Source organism: Dendrobates tinctorius, unplaced genomic scaffold, assembly GCF_039654945.1.
Source record: "Dendrobates tinctorius isolate UK_male_01 unplaced genomic scaffold, ASM3965494v1 ptg000157l, whole genome shotgun sequence".
NCBI classification, from domain to species: Eukaryota; Metazoa; Chordata; class Amphibia; order Anura; family Dendrobatidae; genus Dendrobates; species Dendrobates tinctorius.
Window position 1 is genome coordinate 11,939,214 of NW_027361824.1, and position 18,385 is coordinate 11,957,598.

An 18,385-nucleotide genomic window follows, 5' to 3' on the forward strand; every position below is an offset into this window, starting at 1 on the left:
CACCTCGTACACACACGGCTCCGCTCCGTACACCTCGTACACACACGGCTCCCCTCCGTACACCTTGTACTCACGCAGCTGAGCTTCGTACACCTCGTACACACTCGGCTCTGCTCCGTTCACATCGTACACACGTGGCTCCACTCACCTCGTACACACGCGGCTGCGCTCCGTACACACACGGCTCCGCTCTGTACACCTCGTACACACGCAGCTCCGCTCTGTACACCTCGTACACGCAAGGCTCCGCTCCGTACACCTCGTACACACACGGCTCTGCTCCGTACACATCGTACACACGTGGCTCCACTCACCTCGCACACACGTGGCTGCGCTCCGTACACACCCGGCTCCGCTCCATATACCTCGTACACACGCAACTCCACTCTGTACACCTCGTACACGCAAGGCTCCGCTCCGTACATCTCATACACACGCAGCTCCGCTTCATACACCGCGTACACACGCGGCTCCGCTCCATACACCGTGTACACACGTGGCTCCGCTCCATACACCGCGTACACACTCGGCTCTGCTCCATACACCGCGTGAACACGCGGCTCCGCTCCGCACACCTCGTACACACACGGCTCCTCTCCGTACACCTCGTACACACACGGCTCCGATCCATACACCACATACACACACGGCTCCGGTCCGCACACCTCGTACACACACGGCTCCGCTCCGCACACCTCGTACACACACGGCTCCTCTCCGTACACCTCGTACACACACGGCTCCGATCCATACACCACATACACACGCGGCTCCGCTCTGTACACCTCTTACACACGCGGCTCCGCTCCGTACACCTCGTACACACACAGCTCTGCTATATCCACCCTGTAAACCCCTCCTGACCCCACACAGAAACTTTACCTCATCCAGCACCATGACAACCAGCACAGCAGAGTCCTGCAGACAAGAGGCCCCTGATCATGTGACCCCTGACTCCTCCCCCCCGTGACCTCATCACAGGTCCTGTGCGATTGCGCACAGAAAAGAGCAGCCTAGGACGTCATTGCTGGCTGTGAGGAATCCTAGAATGGTAGAGTTGGAAGGGACCTCCTGGGCCATCTGGTCCAACCCCCTGCTCAAAGCAGGATTCGCTAAATCATCCCAGTCAGATGTCTGTCCAGCCTCTGTTTGAAGACTTCCATTGAAGGAGAACTCACCACTTCTCGTGGCCGCTTGTTCCACTCATTGATCACTCTAACTGTCAAAAAGTTTTTTCTAATATCTAATCCGTGTCTCCTCCCATTCAGTTTCATCCCATTGCTTCTAGTCTTTCCTTGTGCAAATGAGAATAAAGTTGATCCTTCTACAATGTGACAGCCCTTTAGATATTTGTAGACAGCTATTAAGTCTCCTCTCAGTCTTTTGCAAACTAAACATTCCCAAATCCTGCAACCTTTCATCATAAGACAGGGTTTGCAGACCGGTCACCATTCTGGTCGCTCTTTTCTGAACTTGCTCCAGTTTGTTGATGTCTTTTTTAAAATGTGGTGCCCAAAACTGGACACAATATTCCAGATGAGGTCTGACCAAAGAGGAGTAGAGGGAAATAATGACTTCACGTGATCTAGACTGTATGCTTCTGTTAATACATCCTAGAATTGCATTTGCCTTTTTTGCTGCTGCATCACACTGTTGACTCATATTCAGTCTGTGATCTATTAGTATACCCAAGTCTTTTTCACATGTGCTGTTGCTTAGCCCTATTCCTCCCATTCTATATCTGCTTTTTTCATTTTTATTGCCCAGATGTAGTACTTTGCATTTCTCCCTGTTAAAAACCATTCTGTTAGTTGCTGCCCACTTCTCCAGTTTATTTATATCTTTTTGAATCCTCTCTCCCTCTTCTCTAGTATTAGCTATCCCTCCTAGCTTTGTGTCATCAGCAAATTTAATCAGTTTACCCTCAATTCCTTCATCTAAATCGTTGATAAAGATGTTGAACAATACAGGGCCCAGGACAGAGCCCTGTGGTATCCCACTTGAGACATTCTTCCAACTGGATGTGCAGCCATTTACGACCACTCTTTGGGTCCGATCACTAAGCCAGTTATGAATCCACCTAACAGTTGCCTTGTCCATTCCATACTTAGTCATTTTTTCAATAAGGATTGTATGAGAGACTTTGTCAAATGCTTTGCTGAAGTCAAGATATACTATATCTACAGCATTTCCCTGATCCACCCAATCAGTGATTCCGTCATAGAAGGAAATTAAGTTAGTCTGACATGACTTATTAGTTACAAACCCATGCTGACTCTGTTTAATCACTTCATTCTTACCAGGTATTGACATACATGTTGTTTAATAATTTGCTCAAAGATCTTTCCTGGTATAGAAGTCAGACTCACCGGCCTATAGTTGCCTGGGTCCACCTTCTTCCCCTTTTTGAAGATAGGAACAACATTTGCTCTTCTCCAGTCTTCTGGGACTCCTCCTGTTCTCCAAGAATTTTCAAAGATTATGGAGAGGGGTTCAAAAATTTCTTCTGCTATCTCCTTCAGTACTCTGGGAGCTGCGATGGGTCTATCTGGGAGGGTGAGGATGGGGTGCATGGGGGGGCGTGACGGCTCGGTGCAGTGCAGGAAGAATAGACTCCTGGGCAGGACGCAGGGGGAGTAAAAAACGGGACTGTCCTGTGAGAATCGGGACGGTTGGAAGATATCATGGCCTGACCTGCTGGGCCCCTGACTCCCCCCGGCCCAGTCTGCTGCGACCGTGGTAGTTACGCCCCTGGCTGCATGTATTTCTATGCAGCTGAACGCTCTGATCCGAGTGCTGGCGGCAATGCTGGGTATTGACGTGCAAGACTCGTCCAAGTCTGACCCCCGGCCTAAACGTTTTTTTAGAAGTTTCCTTATCAGCAGAGGCAGGGTTACAATTACACCTCTGTATACAGCAGATAACACAGGATCCCCAGTTCACAATAGGTGATGTCACAGCTCGCCTCCTCCCCCTCCCTTTGTGAGGGGCTTTGCATATGCTTATTAGATGCAGTTCAAAACATAGGGTCAGAGTTTGTTTGTTGCTATTTATTTACATGTATATTTCCTAAGGCAGCAGAGTGTAAAAAGCCCCAATCACCCATGCAAGAACTGAAAGATTTCTTATTTTTTATACAGGTTGTGATATGGAAAAATAAACATTGCTGCTTTTCTAAAATATGTTTTTTTTAAAAAGCTGATGAAGCAGTAGGACTCTATAGTCATCAATCTTCTGGATAGAAACAGGAACTTTCCCTTTTACTGACATTTATCTTTAAAATGGTGAAATGTACAGAATAGATCTCTGGTTGCCGTTAGTGGATAGAAACTAGTGTTGAGCATTCCGATACCGCAAATATCGGGTATCGGCCGATATTCGCGGTATCGGAATTCCGATACGGAGTTCCGATACTTTTTGCATATCGAATACCGGATTCGGAAGTTCCCATAATGCTATGAGCCAGTTTGATTTGATTCAGCCAATGAGGAATCCTAAGAAGTGTGGGCACATCCTGTTAGGCATGTAGGCATGTTAACTAATGGCATGGCTGTGATTGGCTGCTGAAATGATGTCATGATGCACTATAAAAGCCACCGCCGCCGTCATTTTGGGTTCACTCTGCTGTGAATTCAGTTAAGGACAGGATGCTGCTCTTGTGACTCTGAGGGACAGTTAGAAATATCGATTTGCTAGATTAGCCCAGGCTAGTTTAGCAACCCCTGTGAGAAGCTTTCTTTGCCTTGCAGCGCTGTTCACAGCTGTCTGCAAGGTCTGTGTGAGTGCAGCTCACGCTCTGTAGTGTGTCCTGCAGCCACGCCTGGTTGTAGGCCGCTCAGCGTGCGTCACTGCCTCATACATATTTATTTTTGTTTTATTGCTGCTCATTTTTCATTAATTCTCCTATTAGTGTGCATCCATCTACATTGGTTGCAAACACTATATAGGAGTAGACAGCGGAGCCCTTCTGCAGCCTTTCAGTGCTAGTGCCCAGTTCTCTGCACTGTTCACGGCTGTCTGTGAGGTCTCTATGTGTGAGTGCAGCTCACGTTGTAGTGTGTTCTGCAGCTACGTCTGGTTGTAGTCTGCTCAGCGTGCATCACTGCCTCATTCTTTTTTGCTGTAGTGCTGCTTATTTTTTCTGAATTTCTCCTAGTAGTGTGCTTCCATCCGTATCCAGCTAGATTGGTTGCAAACACTATATAGGAGTAGATAGAGGAGCCTTTTTTCTGGCTTGTGCCCTGCAGCCGCAGCCAGATTAGTATTAGCCTATTTTTTGGAGCCTCATCTATTGCATTGTAGGTTACCTTCCTGCATTGTAATAGCTCCAAAAAGTTTGTGATACTATCGTTTTCACATCTTTGGTCACATCCTTTTAGATTTTTTGAAAAAAAACCACATAAATAAAGTTCACCAAACACTACATTTGACAGTTGTGTAGGCCACATTAGCTCATATTAAAGTGTAGTCCACACACTTTATAAAATTAGTGTTTCTTATACCTGTTAGCAGCTGTTCAGGAATAAGCACACTAAGCCCTTAGTACTTTTCTGCCTATCTTTATCAGTCTACCAAGATGAAGAAGGCAGGGAGTAAGGCACGTGGTCGTGGGCGTGGAGTTTCAGCAGGGAGAGGACGTGGGGATTCTGCAGGAAGAAGACGTGGGGATTCTGCAGGGAGAGGACGTGGGGATTCTGTGCCTGCTGCGGGCACCTGTGACTCAGCATCCCCCAGTTATACCAGGGAACAGTCCTTTATGCGCAGCTTTGTAGGACCTCGCCGTACCCCACTGCTGCGGGACGAACAAATTGAAGCCGTTGTCGGATGGATGGCAGCTAACGCCTCAACTTCAATTACTTCCACATCCTCTCAGGGCCAGAGCACTGAAGAGCAACCATCTGTCTCTTCACCACCTGCCAAAGTGCCCAGGCAGTCAGAGAGCCCTGGACAGGAGCCATCTCTACTTCTGTTCTCTGAATCTCTTGGCTTGGAAAGAGGGGGCCAGCCAAGCAGCATTCTAGAATGTGAAGAAGAGGGAGTATGCAGTGATGCGCAACAGCTTTGTCCCTCTGAATCTGAAGAGGCAGGTGGGTCAGTGCCTATGGTCAGCACACCTCAGTACGCATCAGATGATGATAGTCAGGTGCCACTTTCTGGTGTGTACTGTGCTGGCGAGACAACCCAGGAGAAGCAGGTGTCTGAAGAGTGGAGTGTAGATGATGAGGTCTTTGACCCATCATGGTGTGAGGAACAGGAAGGTGGTGGGAGCAGCTCTGAGGAAGAGATTCCCCGAACGGCCAAAACAGGAGGGAGAGGGAGGGGGCAGACTTGGTTGCCTGTAGCCTCCACTTCGGCACTCATTAGGAGCATTCCTCTTCCAAAACCCAAAACGGGCGCTCCCAGGACTTGCAGTGCGTGGTCCTTTTTTGACACAGTTGCAGATGACATTTGCTTTGTCAAATCCAAGCTGTGTAATCATAAAGTCAAAAGAGAGAAAAGTGTCAGCAACCTCAATACCACAAATATGTGGAAACATGTGCGGACCAAGCACGTGGTGGAGTTACAAAGACACACTGAACACGTAGGCCAACGTACAGCACCACCTACCACCTCTTCAGCTCGTGTTGGGGCCTCTTCCACCAGCTCACACACAGCTGGTTCGGCTTCCTCACAGGATCGCCATGGAAGAACCTCTGGCACTGTTGTCCAGAGACCCAGTGAACTTCCACCCACAGCACCACGTTCCTTGTCATCCTCACACTCCCAGGCCGCTCACCAGCCATCGATCGGTAGCACAGGCATGGGAGAAAAGGTGGCCATACTCGGCAAACCATCCCCGAGCACAGGCTCTGAATGCTGGCATTGCAAAACTACTGGCCTTTGAAATGCTCTCATTCAGGCTGGTGGAGACTGACACCTTCCGTAACTTCATGGCATTGGCAGTCCCACAATACACCGTGCCCAGCCGCTTTTATTTCAGCAGGCGAGCCGTCCCTGCCCTGCAAAAGTATGTGCAGGGAAAAATAAAACATGCGCTACTAAACGCCGTCAGTAGCAAGGTCCACCTGACCACCGATGCGTGGACCAGTAACCATGGACAGGGACGATACCTTTCCCTCACTGCCCATTGGGTCAATGTTCTGGAGCCGGGTACAGATCTGGAGAGTGGCGCTGTACGTGTTCTGCCAACTCCACGGATTGCAGGAATCCAGTCTATACACATTGACTCCTCCTCATACTCCAGTTCCTCAGAAACAGCGCTGCAGGAGCCTGTTATGACCGATATAAGCACAGCCGTGGCCAAACGTCAACAGGCCGTACTGAAATTAATTTCTTTGGGGAATTGAAGCCACACAGCGCAGGAGCTCTGGAATGCCATCAAGCAGGAGAGCGACGTGTGGTTTGTGCCAGCGAATCTCCAGCCGGGCTTGGTAGTGTGTGACAATGGCTGAAATCTGGTGGCAGCTCTGGGCCTAGGCAACCTCACTCACATCCCATGTCTGGCACATGTGCTCAGCTTGGTCATGCAGAGCTTTCTGAGGGACTATCCGGATCTTGATGCACTGCTGCACAAGGTCCGCATAGAGTGCGCTCACTTGCTGCGTTCCAGCATGGCAAGATCGCGCATTGCAGCTCTGCAGCGCCGATTCTGCCTTCCGGAACATCGCATCATATGTGACCTCCCCACCAGGTGGAATTCAGCGTTACATATGTTGGAGCGGTTGTGTGAGCAGCAGGCAGCAGTCATGGAGTACCAGCTGCATCAGGCGCAAACAAGTCGCACTGTGCGCCGGTCACACTTCACCACCACTGAGTGGGCCTCTATGAAGGATATCTGCCTCGTTTTGCGTGCCTTCGATGATTCCATGTGGATGGCGAGTGCAGATGATGCACTAGTCAGCATGACTGTCCCCCTTATCTGCCTGCTTCAAAAAACACTGCAAGCACTAAGGGAGGAGGTTTTGGAAGAGGTGGAGGATGAGGAGTCCCAAATGCCATCTGCTTCTGGACAGTCTGCGCTATGTGCTTCCTCACAAAGGCCTAGGCAGGGGACACTTTATGAGGAGGATGAGGAGGAGTCAATGGAGGAGGAGGAACACATCTCTCCAGAGGAGGGAGGTACACAATGCTCTAGTAGTCAGTATGTACTGCGAGGGCGGGGTGATGCAGAGCAGGCAGAGATGACGCCTCACGCAGGGGACAGCGTTTCTTGGGCAGTTGGGAGTCTGCAGCACATGGTTGATTTCATGCTGCAGTGCCTGAGAAACGACTGCCGCATCGCCAGCATTCTCTACACGGCTGATTTATTGGGTGTACACCCTCCTAGATCCTCGCTACCGGGACAACTTACAATAATAATAATAATAATCTTTATTTATATAGCGCCAACATATTCCGCAGCGCTTTACAGTTTAACAGTTTCAAAACACAAGTCATAAGTAACAACGTTAACAATACAATAATTGAAGCAAAATAAGACGAAATGAGATGACCCTGCTGGTGAGAGCTTACAATCTACAATGAGGTGGGGGAGATACAAAGTACAGGTGTGTATTTACAATTGTGTATTTACAATGAAGGTCCAGCCATCTTGAGGGAGTGAAGGATGGATGGAGATAGTGAATGGGCTACACACGCACACTTACACAGAGAATTACTTTGATCAGTGAACGTGATAGGCTGCTCTGAACAAGTGTGTTTTGAGGGAGCGCCTAAAACTATGCAAATTGTGGATAGTCCTGATTTCTTGGGGTAGAGCATTCCAGAGGATAGGAGCAGCACGGGAGAAGTCTTGGAGTCGGGAGTGGGAGGTACGGATTAGTGCAGAGGTTAGTCGAAAGTCGTTTGCAGAGCGCAGCGGTCGGTTAGGTCGATAGACAGAAATGAGAGAAGAGATGTAAGGGGGTGCCGCACTGTGGAGAGCTTTGTGGGTGAGAACAAGTACTTTGAATTGGATCCTATAATGAATGGGCAGCCAATGTAAGGACTGGCGAAGAGCGGACGCGTCCGAGTACCGATTACCCAGATGGACGATCCTGGCCGCTGCATTAAGTATGGACTGGAGAGGGGATAGTCGAGTGATGGGGAGGCCAATTAATAGAGCATTGCAGTAATCCAGGCGGGAGTGGATCAATGCAACAGTGAGGGTTTTTGTTGTTTCCATGGTGAGAAAAGGGCGGATTCTAGAGATGTCCTTTAGGTGTAAGCGGCAAGAGCGGGCAAGAGATTGTATATGGGATGTGAAGGAGAGATTGGTGTCAAACATAACACCCAGACAGCGCGCCTGCTGCTGGGGTGTTATTATGGTGCCACACACAGAGAGGGAAATGTCAGATTTAGGGAGGTTAGTAGATGGCGGGAGCAGAAGAAGTTCAGTTTTGGAGAGGTTGAGTTTCAGATAGAGAGTGGACATGATGTTGGAGACTGCGGACAGACAGTCACTGGCGTTCTGTAGTACAGCGGGGGTGAGGTCGGGGAATGACGTATATAGTTGTGTGTCATCAGCGTAAAGATGGTACCGAAAGCCAAATCTGCTGATGGTCTGTCCAATTGGGGCCGTGTAGAGAGAGAAGAGAAGGGGGCCCAAGGACTGAGCCCTGAGGAACCCCAACAGTGAGAGGAAGAGGAGATGAAGTGGAGCCAGAAAACAGAACACTGAAGGAGCGGTCGGAAAGATAGGAGGAGAACCAGGAAAGAGCAGTGTCCTTATTGCCTAGTGACTGGAGCCTAGAGAGTAGGAGATGGTGGTCAACAGTATCGAAAGCTGCAGATAGGTCAAGAAGAATGAGCAGAGTGGTCACCATTACGTTTTGCTGTCAGAAGGTCATTGGTCACTTTGATGAGTGCAGTTTCAGTCGAATGTAAGGGGCAGAAGCCGGACTGTGAAGGGTCTAGAAGGGAGTGAGTGGAGAGGTAACGGGTAAGGCGGGAGTAAACTAGGCGTTCCAAAAGTTTAGAGATGAAGGGGAGATTTGAGACTGGTCTGTAGTTGTTTGTGCAGGATGGGTAGAGAGCAGGTTTCAGCCTCATAACACCGTTGAACCGGGAGCGTAAACTGCAGGAGTACCAAGACACACTGGTGCATTCCATCATGTTCTCCATTCCACCTGAGAGCAGTGCTGCTAGTACTTTACAAAGTAGCTCTGTGCGTCGAGGCAGTGGAGGAAGCTCTGCACAAAGAGGTAGCAGAGGCAGCACCTCAGCACAAGGCAAGACCAGTATGGCCCAAATATGGCAAAGTTTTGTGAGCCCGCCACAAATGTCTACACCATCACAGACGGCTCCAGTCAGCACGAGGCAACGTTTCCGTCAGATGGTGACAGACTACATGTCTTGCCCTGTCAGTGTACTCCCAGACGGCTCTTCCCCCTTCAAGTTTTGGGTCTCTAAGCTGGATACCTGGCCAGAGCTTAGCCAGTATGCATTGGAGGTGCTGGCTTGCCCTGCTGCTAGTGTATTATTGGAACGCGTCTTTAGTGCTGCAGGTGGTGTGGTAACAGACCGTCGCATGCGACTATCCTCCAATAGCGTTGACCGGCTTACTTTTCTGAAAATGAACAAGGCCTGGATCTCACCTGAATTTGCCAGTCCTCTTCCAGATTAAATAATTGGTTGGCAACAGTATCCAGGTCTCCTGTTGTGTTCCTGTTTCTACCACCTGAACTGTAATCCCTGGGCTCCAACACGACCAGTTGCTGCTCGGAAGTGCCGTCTGCACAGAGAAAAACACTAGCTCCTGTGTTAGTGGGGTTCAGTAACGCCAGCTGCTCCCCTGCTGTGTGTCCGGCAATATCTCCTGCTCCCTCCACATTCAAACTACATCAGATATTAAACTTGCTCCAAGTAGGCCTCCGCCTACACTAAAGCCAATAGGGTCATGGGATGCATTAGAAGAGGTCTGGGGACACGAGATGAAAACATAATTCTCCCTCTGTACAAATCACTCGTCAGACCACACTTGGAGGATTGTGTGCAATTTTGGACGCCGGTGCTCAAGAAAGACATTACTGAACTTGAAAAGGTTCAAAGGTGGGCTACTAAAATGATAAATGGAGTTGGTTCACTACAATACCCAGAAAGGTTATCAAAATTAGGTCTATTTACTCTAGAAAAGAGAAGACTTAGGGGAGACTTAATATATATGTACAAGTATATCAGAGGGCAATACAGAGATCTCTCCAATTAACTGTTTGTACCAAGGACTGTGACAAGAACAAGGGGGCATTCTCTTCGTTTGGAGGAAAGACAATTTCTGCACCAGCATAGAAGAGGGTTCTTCACGTAAGAGCAGTGAGGCTCTGGAATTCTCTTCCTGAGGAAGTGGTGATGGCCAACTCACTGAATGAATGTAAGAAAGGAATGGAGGCTTTTCTTGTGAGTAACAGTATAGAAGGTTACGAATAACAGAATATTATAGGTAGATGGTTGACCCATCTTAGGGGAAGGAATTTTTTTCCCTATGGAGAAAATTGGCTTCTACTCTGTTGGTTTTTTGCCTTCCCCAGGATCAACAATGCAGAACAGCTGCACTAAAAATAGGCTGAACTAGATGGACATAAGGTCTTCCTTCAGCCTTCAAAACTATGTTACTATGTTATGTTACACCATGATTGATCCTGGGCTCCAACACCGCCAGTTGCTGCTCGGAAATGCCGTCTGCACAGAGAAAAACACTAGCTCCTGTGTTAATGGGGTTCAGTAATGCCAGCTGCTCCCCTGCTGTGTGTACGGCAATATCTCCTGCTCCCTCCACATTAACCCTGCATCAGATATTAAACTTGCTCCAATTAGGCCTCAGCCTACTCCTTGATGGACCCTGGGCTCCAACACCGCCAGTTATTGCTCAGAAGTGCCGCCTGCACAGTCAACATTTGCTCCAGTGTTATTGGGGTTCAGTAATGTCAGCTGATCCCCAACTGTGTGTACGGCAATGTCTCCTGCTCTGTCCACACTCACACAACTAAAGATTTTAAGCTTGCTGCAATTAGGACTCTTCATCCACTCTGTTTGAACTGTAATCCCTGGGCTCCAACACCACCAGTTGCTGCTCAGAAGTGTCTTTGGCACAGGTAGTCCTTCCTGGCCAGCCTGGTTCCAGCACGCCAGCTGTTTCCGGGAGGTGTCAATGTCACTTTGTCACCAATACGTTGTCCTGTCGTGTTGCGGTTGGGTTAGCCGACTGTATGGTGCCTGCAGTTCAGGTACCTCCTGCTTAGTAACCGGGTTCCAGTACCGTCAGCTGGTCCTCGGTAGTGCCATTGCCTCTTGTAGCTTCTGCTACCCATCCAGGTTCCAGCACCGTCAGCTGGTCCTCGGTAGTTCCATTGCCTCTTGTTCCTTCTGCTGCCCCTCCGGGTTCCAGCACAGTCAGCTGGTTCTCGGCAGTGCCTTTGGCTTAGGTGCCTCCATCTCGGTATCCGAGTTCCAGCAACGTCTGCTGGTCCTTGGTAGTGCTTTCTAGCACAGGTACCTCCTGCTTAGTCACCGGGTTCCAGTACCGTCAGCTGGTCCTCGGTAGTGCCATTGGCTCTTGTTCCTTCTGCTGCCCCTCCAGGTTCCAGTACCGTCAGCTGGTTTTCGGCAGTTCCTCAGCCTTCTTGTACCTTCTGCTACATTTCAAAGTTCAAACTTTTTGAAATGGTTTTTGGTAATCACTCTGGATCTCCCTGACGACGACCCTGAAGACCACCCCAAAGAAGACCAAAAAGATGATCCTGAAGAAGATGACCAAGAGGACAAAGAACATGAAAACAACCACCAAGATACAGAACAACAAGAGACAAGACCAAGAAGCAGAAGAACAAAAAGCAGAAGAACATTAAGCATAAGACTAAAAATCAGAGCAAAAGATATTATCTAAATTATAAGCAGAAGAAGACTAAGCAGTGTATGGGGGGTGAGTCCATTCCTCCTCGTGGTGCCCCTGGAAAATGCCTGCTGCTGCAGGCCAAACTGAGCGCGGACAAATCCTGTTGTAAATCTTTTGTGACAGGAAGAACGGCTGGTGTAATCTTCAAACTTTTATAGATAACAACTACAGGAATGCCTGACACAAACAAGAATATGATGAAGAAGAATAGGAAGAAGATGAAGAAGTAGAATATGAAGAAGAATAATAGTTGAATAAGAAGAATATGAAGAATGTAAAAAAAAAGGAATAATAGGAAGAAGGTGAAGAAGAAGAAGATGAATAAGGTGAAGAAGAAGTTAATGAAAAAGATGCTGCTGCTGAGGATGATGAAGGAGAAAGTGTGGGAGAAGTAAAAAAGAAGGTGAAGAGCATGGAAGTAGTGAAACATACATATCTGACAAAATATAAAAAAAGGTTAACATAGTCAATATCTTTGTAACTCCGAACGTCTTAAAAAAAAAAAAAAATTATTCCTGCTATTCCATTTGATTGGGCTAAACCTCTATGCCTTTAATGTCTCCTCCACCTCCCACAATACATTCCACATTATTATTAGTTGTTTTTCTTCATGTCGAATTAACCTACAAGGAAAGAAAGGGTTTATTTTAATTCCGATATTTCTGTCCCATTGACTTGCATTGGTTTCCGGTATCGGAATCGGTAATATCCTATACTTTTTGGGTATCGGTCCGATCCAATCCGATCTGATATTTCACGATATCGGAAGGTATCGCTCAACACTAATAGAAACAGGTCCAGACCTCATGCATCTTAAAGCGGAGTATTTGGCAGTGTATGTTCAGATGTACAATACGTGTTGCCAGAATTAAAAAAAATTCATTCCGTGGATGAGAAATACTTGGATTTATACAGGTGAAAGACACAGTTGCAATTTCTTTTGTTTTTGCACAAAACACATTCCTAGCACAAATTTACCCCCTAGTTCTGAGAGTTTGTTACAATGTATCAGTGCAGATAACGTGTCCAAACTGGACTGGTTACAATTGTAACAAACCCTCAACAGTGGGAAGTACAGTATCAGTTCTTTGGATGGATGTCGGTAACATTTGTGATCTAAAGAGGTCACCTTTCCAACCTCCGGGATGATGCAGACCCCCTCTCCCCTTTTAAAGATGATTCTATTATATAAAATGGATGCAAATCTGATGAGTTATCTAATCAGTCACATAAATAAGTGCAATGCCCCATGAGAATAGTAAGTGCACAGTAAGGAGAGAGCTGCCCCCCCTTTACCTTAGAGCTGAGGGTCCTGGATTATCCTGACAGATGCAGCAGAGCCAAGTCCTGGAGATCTCCACTGCTCAGGTTATTGCATGTAATCAGATCCTATATAAATGCTGATGAGTGATCCCAGCCCTCCTCCAGACTGTTGTCCCTTATTATTCCTCCTTCAGGGGCTTCTCTGACTTCTCAGGACCCAGGACAATGAAGGTCTGCAGCCTCCCAGTCTACAAGTCCCTGGACTGCAGCTTACTTCCCCCTCCCCGCTCTTACACAGAAACTGTCAATAGCTAAACCCAACACATGTAGGAGTGGACTGAATGCAGCTCCAATGCTGGGACGTGTCCGCTCAGCGCCAGGAAGGATCCGCAAATGTCCCGGAGACATGAAATTCTCCACATTTCCTCATTCATAATTTTACTAAAGACCCGTACCTGCGAACTAACCGCCAAAGGCATACATAGCAAAACAGAGGATGAGACCCATTTCCCATGGAGTAGGGATAAGCTTTATTCCAAAGTACGGTTTGGGTACCCAAACTTTACCTAGAACTTGAACCCACTGAAAACATTGATGGTCTGGACTTATGACCTAGAAAATTTCTCTCATCCATCTATCTCTCTCATCTCTCTCTTCCGCCTGTCTGAACGCTGAACATTGCAATGGACTTCTGGGGCAAGTCCATACTCAGCGCTTATCACCAGGCAGTACGAACTCATCTCTACTACTTCATTAATGTTAATATACATCACTTACATTCAATATTCTGCAGTGATTACTTTTTTGTTAGTGTTAGAAGCTCTGATTTATATAATTCTCGCTGTAACGCCACTAGAAAGAATAAGAATGTCTGCAGTCACCACTAGGGGGAGCTCCCTGTATACAGAGATACATGATAAGAACCTGTCTGCAGTCACCACTAGGAGGAGCTCCCTGTATACAGAGATACATGATAAGATCCTGTCTGTAGTCAACACTAGGGGGAGCTCCCTGTATACAGAGATACATAATATCCTGTCTCCAGTCACCACTAGGAGGAGCTCCCTGTATACAGAGATACATGATAAGATCCTGTCTGTAGCCACCACTAGGGGGACCTCCCTGTACACAGAGACACATGATAAGATCCTGTCTGTAGCCACCACTAGAGGGACCTCCCTCTATACAGAGATACATGATAAGATCCTGTCTGTAGCCACCACTAGGGGGAGCTCCCTGTATACAGAGATACGTGATAAGATCCTGTCTGCAGCCACCACTAGGGGGAGCTCCCTGTATACAGAGATACATAATAAGATCCTGTCTGCAGCCACCACTAGGGGGAGCTCCCTGTATACAGAGATGCATAAGATTCTGTCTGCAGTCACCACTAGGGGGAGATCCCTGTATACAGAGATACATAAGATTCTGTCTGCAGTCACCACTAGGGGGAGATCCCTGTAAATAGAGATACATGATAAGATCCTGTCTGCAGCCACCACTAGGGGGAGCTCCCTGTATAGAGATATACATGAAAAGATCCTGTGCAGCCATCACTAGGGGGAGGTCCCTGTATACAGAGATACATGATACAATTCTGTCTGCAGTCACCACTATTGGGAGCTCCCTGTATACAGAGATACATGATAAGATCCTGTCTGCAGTCATCACCAGGGGGAGCTCCCTGTACACAGAGATACATGATAAGATCCTGTCTGCAGCCACCACTAGGGGGAGCTTCCTGTATACAGAGATCCATGATAAAATTCTGTCTGCAGTCACCACTAGGGGGAGCTCCCTGATTACAGAGATACATGATAAGATCCTGTCTGCAGTCACCACAAGGGGGAGCTCCCTGTATACAGAGATACATGATAAGATCCTGTCTGCAGTCACCACAAGGGGGATCTCCCTGTATAAAGAGATATATGATAAGATCCTGTCTGCAGCCACCACTAGGGGGGAGCGCCCTGTATACAGAGATACAAGATAAGATTCTGACTGTAGCCACCACAAGGGGGAGCTCCCTGTATAGAGACATACATGATAAGATCCTATCTGCAGCCATTACTAGGGGGAGCTCCCTGTATGCAGAGATACATGATAAGATTCTGTCTGCAGTTACCACTAGGGGGAGCTCCCTGTATACAGAGATACATGATGAGATCCTGTCTGCAGCCACCACTAGGGGGAGCTCCCTGTATAGAGACATACATGATAAGATCCTATCTGCAGCCATTACTAGGGGGAGCTCCCTGTATGCAGAGATACAAGATAAGATTCTGTCTGCAGTTACCACTAGGGGGAGCTCCCTGTATACAGAGATACATGATGAGATCCTGTCTGCAGCCACCACTAGGGGGAGCTCCCTGTATATAGAAATACATGATAAGATCCTGTCTGCAGTCACCACAAGGGGGAGCTCCCTGTATACAGAGATACATGATAAGATCCTGTCTCCAGTCACCACTAGGGGGATCTCCCTGTATACAGAGATACATGATAAGATCCTGTCTGCAGCCACCACTAGAGGGTGCTCCCTGTATACAGAGAGACATGATAAGATTCTGTCTGCAGTTACCACTAGGGGGAGCTCCCTGTATACAGAGATACATGATGAGATCCTGTCTGCAGCCACCACTAGGGGGAGCTCCCTGTATAGAGACATACATGATAAGATCCTATCTGCAGCCATTACTAGGGGGAGCTCCCTGTATGCAGAGATACATGATAAGATTCTGTCTGCAGTTACCACTAGGGGGAGCTCCCTGTATACAGAGATACATGATAAGATCCTGTCTGCAGCCACCACTAGGAGGAGCTCCCTATATACAGAGATACATGATAAGATTCTGTCTGCAGTCACCACTAGGGGGAGTTCCCTGTATACAGAGATACATGATAAGATCCTGTCTGCAGCCACCACTAGGAGGAGCTCCCTGTATACAGAGATACATGATAAGATCCTGTCTGCACTCACCACTAGGGGGAGCTCCCTGTATACAGAGATACATGATAAGATCCTGTCTGCAGCCACCACTAGGAGGAGCTCCCTGTATACAGAGATACTTGATAAGATCCTGTCTGCAGCCACCACTAGGGGGAGCTCCCTGTATACAGAGATACATGATAAGATCCTGTTTCCAGTCACCACTAGGGGGATCTCCCTGTATATAGAGATACATGATAAGATCATGTCTGCAGCCACCACTAGGGGGAGCTCCCTGTATGCAGAGATACATGATAGGATCCTGTCTGCAGCCACCACTATGGGGGAGCTCCCTGTATACAGAGATACATGATAAGCTTATGTCTGCAGTCACCACTAGGGGGAGCTCCCTGTATACAGAGATACATGATAAGATCCTGTCTGCAGCCACCACTAGGGGGAGCTCCCTGTATACAGACATACATGATTAGATTCTGTCTGCAGTGACCACTAGGGGGAGCTCCCTGTATACAGACATACATGATTAGATTCTGTCTGCAGTGACCACTAGGGGGAGCTCCCTGCATAAGTATCGATAGAATAGCTCCTCTGACAACAGGGTCCATAATAATTATGTTGTGCTTTTACAGTAGATACCGACTTCAATGCAAAATCTGTAATAGAACCCCCACCCACATAGTATTTATGAAATAATCCTTGTTGTGACCTAAAACTCTGATTACTAAGAAAAATGTTGAAAAGTATGTACACTATCGCAACCACAAGCTCTATACACAAAACAATTAAATACAAAAATAAAATCATGACAAATTGCTAATGGTTCCACATCTTTTTGAAAAAAATCTTTTGCAAAAGATCCCTTTAATTTGTACTATTTGTGAACCAATTTATTAGCAACATTAATATTGGAAATATTTAAAATTGCAGTGATTAGTCCAGCATTGCAGCAAGTGATAAGACAGTGGAAGCGTCACACGTTGCAGGGTCTGCTGATTTCGGCCGCTCAGGAATTCCTGATATTTGCCCTGTTTTCCATTTCAGCTGTCAGATATTAAAAAAATAAACTTTTCCCTCTTATCGCCCCATGTGTGGAATGCAGACCCGTGAGTGTACTGAGGCCAAAAGATCATTGTTTAGAGGTTTGGGGGTGATTTAATATATAATAATATATTTTTTTCATATACAGTATTTCGGTTGGGCACTAGAGTTGAGCGACTTTTGGTTTTTTAGGGTCGAGTTTCGTTTCGTGAAACCCGACTTTTCCAAAAGTCGGGTCGAGCAAGATCATCCGATTATAGGGAAAAGTCAGGGTCGTCCCGAAACACGAAACCCAATGTAAGTCAATGGGGAATAAAAGTCGGCAGTGAGAGGAGGACAGGAAACACACCTACAGTGCCCATTTGAATGCCAAAAGCATCAATTCTTCTTACTTAAGCTTGTCAACCTTAATTAACTTCATAATACAAGTTACGCACTGAAAAATAGGGGTTATTTGGCTAAAGTTGTGGGGGGGAGGGCTGGCTGCAGGTTTTCATGTGCCCTGGGCGAAAGAGCGCCCCTTTAACACATACCACAACTCATCATGCTCCGATACGGCAGAGAAATAGCGGTATAGTACAATGAAAAATACCTCACTTTTTACATGTCATGACGAGGCCCATCTATTTCTCCATACAGAATCATTGGTCCCATATAATGTTTGAAACAGTATATGATGAGCTCCACATAATGCTACAGTATATGTTGGTCCCCATGGATGAAGCTCCACTGTCTTATGGGCCCAAATAATGCTCCAAACATAATGGGCCCCATTTCTAATGCTCTAGTGTATAATGGGCCCTGTAAATGCTGCTCCAGTGTCTGATGTCCACCTTTGGAATGTTCCAGTGTATGGTGGGCCCCATCTATCATTCTCCAGAGTATAGTGCTCCCCAAAAATTGCTGTCCCAACATTGAAAACAATCAAATAAGTCTCCTCGCTAGGGAATCCCTGTAATAGTCTGGACTCCTCGTCATCCCCATCTTCCATCTCACTGCACAGTATTTCAACTTTGCAAGTGCTGTGATCCTGAGCAAGCAGGGGGGGCCCACTCGTTGGCGACGGCACTGGCACAGGGCCCCTGATAGTACGGTGGTGTGTCTGATGGAGGGTGGGCCGAACCTGCACTTTCATCTGCAGCTTCCTCTTTGTCACCGTGTAAGATGGAACTGTATATGGGAAGGGTAGCCTGAGTTTCATCAGGGTCAGATTCAGGCCGTGTAGCGTGCAAGGGGAATGTAGTGGTCTGGGTCAATGTACCAGC

General features: G+C 47.4%; 1 protein-coding gene across 1 annotated transcript in view; it reads right to left on the bottom strand.

Annotated features, from left to right (window-relative positions):
- Window positions 1-13,406, bottom strand: part of P2RY6 (pyrimidinergic receptor P2Y6) — a 103,924-nt gene extending 90,518 nt beyond the window's left edge. The window contains exon 1 of the mRNA XM_073548574.1: window positions 13,166-13,406. The gene's annotated coding sequence lies outside the window, so the exon portion shown is untranslated. The remainder of the gene's footprint in view (window positions 1-13,165) is intronic.
- Between the last annotated feature and the right edge of the window lie 4,979 nt (window positions 13,407-18,385).